The sequence below is a fragment of the Lissotriton helveticus genome, chromosome 9, assembly GCF_964261635.1.
Source record: "Lissotriton helveticus chromosome 9, aLisHel1.1, whole genome shotgun sequence".
NCBI lineage: Eukaryota > Metazoa > Chordata > Amphibia > Caudata > Salamandridae > Lissotriton > Lissotriton helveticus.
In genome coordinates, this window is record NC_136070.1 from 41,746,737 (window position 1) to 41,753,983 (window position 7,247).

The following is a 7,247-nucleotide window of genomic DNA, read 5'->3' on the forward strand; positions in this document are numbered from 1 at the left end:
TGTACTGTAAATATTAGTAAAACAAAACATATTGATTAATTTGTTACATGTTATTTCGAGAGGGCTGAGTCCAAGCAAGTTTCTGTATGTATGAAACCTTGCTCCATCAGCGGTCTCAACATTGTCTAGGCATACTATTTAATAGCATATTAAATTGGAATGATCATATAACTGCTGTAAAGATCAGAACTTTATTAGCCTTGGGCTCTAGTAAAATATAATTGCAGGAATATAGGACATTCTCTTTTTCTGTTAATGAAGAGTACTAAATAAAAATACCACCAGTGGTTCTATATGGATCCGAGGCATTCGCCCTAGTCAGCGCTGACGCGTGTGGAAGTATCGACAGTCTGAGATGCGATTGTATCCAGTGGATTCCATTGCACGCGCTGACACGCGCTGTTGGGCAGGAATCAAAGATGGCTTCCTGGGGTGAAAGGGAGGGAGTCTTTGAGGTATATCCACAGTCTGTCTTCCAGCGAACACTTATTACAAATCTGCCCTCTCTGCTGGGTGGACGCCATGGGCAGTGAAAGGAAATGGATCTGATCATTAGTTAAGGTAATTAGCGATTTAAATGTTAAACATGAATTGTAAGGGAGCATCGAATCATGACAATGGTTTTCATCTAAGGAAGGTTGAAGTCTTTCCACTTTCAAGTTGTCCTCTAAACTGTATCATGAATATTTATGTGCTATGTTAGCAGGTTTATAGAGCGCAACAGCTGCCCTAGCAAAGAGGCGTCCCGGTGCTGAACAGCAGTGAGGTGACCGAACTCAGAAAGAGCCAAGAGAGAACTATAGAGATGGGAAAAGTAAGGTTTTTATGGCTTATCCAAAAAGTTGCCAATTGCATTCACTTTACCATGATTAGGAAATGAAAATTAGCATCCCTACCTGTTCAGACGCCGCGACTAAGATCTGAGCTACTAAGGCCTGGGGCCAGGTTTTCTGTTCCCGGATTTTGTGCTTTCGTAGAGGTGAAAAACGGATTTAAGCTAAGCGATTTGAATACACAATGTTCATTCTGTCATATAATTATAATCTACCCAGTATTCCTACATTTCCTCTCTAGTCCGGTGTCTTCTGTATCGGACTAGAGAGACACAACCGGCATTATGTCTAGACTAGAGAAACCCACAAGTAACACCCAATATCGACAACGTTGACAGACTGCATTATACTTCCAACGCCCTGAGGAAGCCCCAGGCCGGATGACCATGTATGGGGTGAAACACGTGTTGGCTGTTCACCTTTCTCACCCACTCTGGCGAACAGAGTAAAAATAAATGTTCAAATACTTCGCATGCACAATTGGAATTTTTTCCTGGAAAAACCATAGATGAAAAATATCCTGCCCTGACAAAAACCTGTTGCTTCATACTTACCTTGGGGGGTCTGGGGTTGCACCCCCTGCCTAGGGCAAGAAAATAGAGAACATTACATGCTCATTCTTTGGCGAGAAAGGGATTAAGACCTTTCACCCCATCTCTCCCTACAGTTACTCACCCACGGCACTGCACAATGAAGGACCTGCAAACCTCAACCAACATGTGATTTTTCACCATCCCACCAGGGAAGATCCGATGCTTCACCCTAGCTGCCACCCGTCTCGTCTGCCCGACTAACAGGGGAGGCCGCTCCTTCTCCCATCTGGCAGCAAAGACCTGGAACGACCTCCCTCTGCACCTCAGATTCTGACCACTGCTCCAGCAATTCAGGAATGATCTCAAGACCAGCTGTTCAACCAATTGGAGAAGAAGCAGCATGATCCTGCAGTGTCTCGAGACCCTCAAGGGTGACGCAGCCACGCTCAACAAATCCTCATTCATTCATTGATGGCCCACACGGAAGCAGAGTTGCAGTCACACATTCCAAGGTCCAGGAACCCTGATCCATCATGTGGAACACAAGCCACCCACTGGTAGCAAGCAGCGCGCAGCAATGGTAGAAAGTGAGGAGTGTGCTACTGTCCAGGTAGAAATGACCATCAGCAGGAAGCAATGAGTTTAGCCCACCTCCAGGGGGCATAGAGGACCTGGCGCAGGTCACTTGATCTGCAGAGGGGGCAGCATTGGTGCGCTATACTGAACCCTGGGAAGGAGCTCCAGCGGTTACGCTATCGTCATCAGGACCCATCTTCCCGTTCATTTGGGATACTCTCCACTGCATTTGTGTGCATATGATTAGCAGATATGAGGGCTATTAAAATGATTCTATGGTATGTTGTATTGCTCAAATTTAAGTGAGCTGCTATGTGCTAATAAAAATTCAAGAAATGCAAAGTGCAAAGATTTGCAAAATGTTAATGAATGTTTCATTTCAAAGAGGCACCTTCATATTGTCACCAGTGAGTATGGTATTAAGACGGCTGGTGCACCTCACGCAGAGAAATAGTGTGAAAAAATCACCAGATATCGGACCCCGCAGCATAGCTTAGGTTGCCAGCACCAGGGGAAAGGCAAGCATTGCACCCTCTAACCCATGGACCATTAACACTACCTGCGCAAAATCTTAAAAGATAAAAAATGAGCAAGAATTTGCGATGGACCTTTTTAGGTCTCGCCTAGGCAGCGTGCATGCGCTGCCCTAGGAGGGTCTTTAGCCATCGGTCTGCTCCTTTTCCCAACAGTCGTGCTTGCACTGGCATCCACATTGCGGTAGCGAGCAGCGGCGCTCGTGCTAATTGCAAATATATGGCTCTCGCGCTGTCGCTGCTCGCTCCCGCAAGGCAGAGGCCAGCACAAGCACGAGTGCTTCAAAACAGCTGCTGCTTGTTTGCTTTCACTTTTGCCGCCACTTCGCTGCACGCGCACCACTTGCGGGACGCTTCTACTGTACTGTCTATCTCTATCGACAGTCTTAACCTTGCCTACCGAGAAGGATCTCTTTTCCCCTTTCTAGAGGCAGCCCCACTGTTTCAAGAAAATCATACGTTTACCCCACTCTCCAAAGGCACCCCATACGTGTTATCATTCGTCTCTAGGAAAGCGTATTTATTGACTCTTTTCTCTAGAGCTGTCTATATTAACCCCATTCTCCGAAAAATGTCTCATTTTGTAGAGAAGTCTTCTTCTACCCCCTTCTGTTTAGCAGTCTCTACACGGGGTCTTTATCCCGCCCTTTTCTACCAGCAGTCTCTACACAGCCGTGCCTGTTGCAGTAATCTGCTACTGTATTTCACTGGAATAGGAAGCAGATTGGCTCGAGAACGGATGTCTTCTGGCACCTGGATGAAAACACGTCCTTTCTGTGAGTTGTCCCAGCTGTCTGTACCTCCAGGCAGGGTGGAAGTCTCTGGCTGCAGCTTGTGAGAGCCTGGGCTTGCTGACTGCCGAAACCGCTCATTTACAACAGTCTCTACCACTAAGGTCCTGGACAGTCGTGTGACCTTAAATCTACCAAGTCTGTACTCCTGCTCCTGGAATGTACAACGTGCTCTACACCTGGAGACATAACATGCTCTACTCCTAGAATACAGTGGTACAAAAGGGGTGGTGATGGACGGAGCATCTGAACCAATCAAACACTCACACCAAGTCAACAGATCTGGGTTTAATCCATCACCGTTCTTTAGCCAACTCTGCCACCCCAGTTCAGACATGGCCATATGCAAATACGATACGTTCCTTTCATCTTGGTTTTCTTGCCCCTTTCTCAACTAGTCCATGTCAGTTGTTAGGGACATGAGGTGGATGGTAGGCATACGTGTAGTGTGTTTTGTTTGTTTATTTTTTGGTGGGCCGGGAGGCATACACATGGCAGGGACCTACTAGCTCAGTTTTAACATACTCACCTTGGGCCCATATAACATTCACACTTTGAGCTAACAGTCCTGCCTAACCAATTAGTAATATAGTATGTATGTATGTATTGCGACTTATATAGCGCACGTATCACCCGAAGGCATATAGTCACCCTATCAGTTGCCCAGATGTCCGATTTAGGACTTATACCTGTAAACCATGACTTACCAATCCTTGTCACCTTAATATAAGTCCTGTGAATCAGAGGGAGTTAGAATAAACAGGCAATATTTAAACACATTTACTTTCTTATAATAATCACAGACTCAGGGAAAGTTTTAAAACCTTTATCTATGAGAGATTTTCTGAGTCAAGATGAAAAGGGCCACAATCTCGTGACCATAAATTTTACAAGCAAGAATATAACCAGTAGTACATAAAGTTTGTAAGAAATCACAGTAACACCTTTAGACATTGATACCTAGGAAGGTTGAGAAAGAGAAATAGTACAAGGACATACCACATGGATTATATTTAGGCTGCGGGGTTTTAGGTTTAAACCTATAATAACTGATAAAACCCCAATGAAAGAAAAATAGCCCTCACCGGTAAAAACATATAAACACTGAAAAAACACCTGCATAACCACAAACTAAATGCCATTCAAAGAAAGGAAAAAGAAAGTGAAAGAGTCATTTTGTTCTTACTGAAGGGGTCAATAAAATGTAACTTTGTTATACAAGCTAGCAGTAAGAAAGACTGGCGGACATTATTCTGCTTGAGTTTTGCTCTTTAGGGATGCCACTAAAATATTGTTTCTTCTTCCTTTTACTTTTTTCAGTTTTATGGCCTTTGGTCTAAAGATGCAGGGTTTAGTTTCACGTTTTAGGTTTAGTTTAATTATTTCATAAACTGTAGAGAATCAGGACATATCAAACTCACATTTTATATTTTGGCTGCATTTGATTCTTTCACTGATAGGTAAAATGGCTAGTTTCATAAAAATCTTTCCTAATATGTGTCATCACATTTACCCACAGAGAATGGGTAAAAACCCTTAATACATTAGACCATAGTTTCTAGTGGGTCAGTATTGATAGTAGGTGAATTGCCAACACCTCAGGCTTTAAACATTAAATGCAAGGTATAGTGACAAGTTTATATATCACCAAGAATCTGGGATAGTGGTGAAAACGTGACACCAGACGTTTGGAAAACATGGAACACAGTGTCTCTTATTATGCTCTGCAAAAAAGGTTCTTTCCAAGTTCAACAAAGATTGGAGTGATATTGTTTGTATTAGTAGTGATTCAGCTACGTATATAAAAAATGTGTGTGATGACCTGTCAAAATTGATACCCAAGCTGAAGTGATTCCCTGTAGGAGATCCTTGCCACTTGTTAGATGGTATGCTGAAAGCATCTTTACAATCTTCAGAGTTAATGAGGGATGCCATTGACTTCTTAGTCCATTCTGGTGCACTTTTTTCTTATGCCCAGGAACTAAAATGCAAATATTTATCATTTCATGCTTTATGTGGCATCAAAGAAAGAGTCATCCCAACTGTGTCCCTTAGCTGACGGTTCTCAGCCCAAGGGGCTATGAATGTTGAGAGGGCGTTTTCACGGAGGTTTACATGGGAAGGAAAGCGCGAGCGCACATGACCAAAGACTCACTGAAGAAGTATTGTATGGTGTACTACAATAAGATTATTTTGCAAAAATCTCTTTGGACCTCATATACACTATACGTACACTGTCTATATACCATGTTCTTTCAGTGCAGAAAACAAGCAATGATAAAAGCAAAACGTTCCATAAACACCGGAAAAACACTTTTTCTGTTGTTTTTATTGGCGTGAAAATGTGTAACTACTGATAACAACTGTTTTTTAAGATATTGAAAACACTGAAAAAACCCCACCAGAATTTACCAAAAATAGAAACTGAAAACAGGACAGCCTAATTATATTTAACTAGAATGGTGCAATGACCAATCCTGGCCATGGGCTGGGGCAAAAAGACCAGGACCCGGCTCCCGCCTAATCAGGTGCCCACGGGACAAGACAGGTGCAGATCAGGACAGGTGACCTCAGCTAAGTGCAACGCCAGCGTCCCACCCCTCTCTCTAGGAAAAGCCAATTAGTACCCCGATTGGGTAATCAATTCTTCAGACAGAGTGCTCTGCCAGCACCTCTGCTCTCAATCGCCTATTGAGTGCGTTGGGTCAGTGACAGGTCAGCTATTCGAACAAGTCGGACAATTTCTCTATCTAAACCTACCTTAGTTATACCATTCCGAGGGCAATGTACCACCCCTAAATGTTGCAAATCTATGTGTTCCCCTTCAGTGATTGGTTGGAAAGACAAGGAGAGGTCATCACACCATACTAAGATGATGTAATTTCAGTTCGATTCATATTGATTGAATCCCCACCCACAATTAACTTTCCCATGACTTTATTCCGCCCAACAATATTGGCATATAAATCATATACATTGTATTTATTTGAATCTTCTTGCTTCCTCTTTAGAGGTCAGCAGAGCAGGTTCCAAGGAACATCGTGGGTAAGAAGGGTATTGGCAATCATTCAATGCCAATGCTTCAGCAATTTCGGAGTCAGAATGCGCGTGCGCGGCATCGTCCAAGATGGAAGATGTGACAGTATTCAGGCCCAAAGTACGAGCTATAGCAAAGTCAAAAAGAAACATATTTGAATTCAAAAATAAATGAATGCACTGTATACCACTTATCTCTACTCTAACCCCATTACTTTATTTTAACTTGTGCATTAATAGTTAAGCAGAACGAACAAGCTTAGTACAAGCTGCGGCATAAGCATTAGCATGTGAGATTTAAAGCGGCCATTTCTGGCACTAGTGCGCAGAAGCAAAGATTTCCCATCAAAGCAGAGGTACGTCATGCCACTTAGATGTGACAGACGCATGCGCAGAAGGTTTGCCGCGTTTTCGGTGGCCATTTTAATGCATTTGAGTTACTGTTAGTAAAAGCACATAGGCAAGCTTCCCCTAGATACTAGAAATGTTGTGTAGATTGAATTTTAGTAAACAAAACATGTTGGTTAATATATTACAGGTTATTTAGAGAGGGCTGAGTACAAGCAAGTTTCTGTGTACGTGAAACCTTGCTCCATCTCACAGGTCCAGTAAGTTCATAGTACACCTCTTAAGTCACCCAAGACTTCCAGGCACATTCAAAGAAATGCCCTGCCATAGCCCCTATGCACAGGCCGCAGGCAGGCTTACTTCAGGTGTGAAAGGAGCATGCAGAGTTTAGTTACAGGCAGGCAGGCAGGCAGGCAGGCCCATTAAACTACACTGTTTCAGGCACAGGCGAAATGTCGGCTGTGCCAACTATGGCAAAGAAAACAACCCGGTGGGGTGTTCATCGCGGCAGGCAAATGCAGACTTTACTTACTATGAAGGGATGGTTGTTTGGTGTAAAATCTGCCGTTGATAGTGTGCTGGCAATCTTTTTTCATA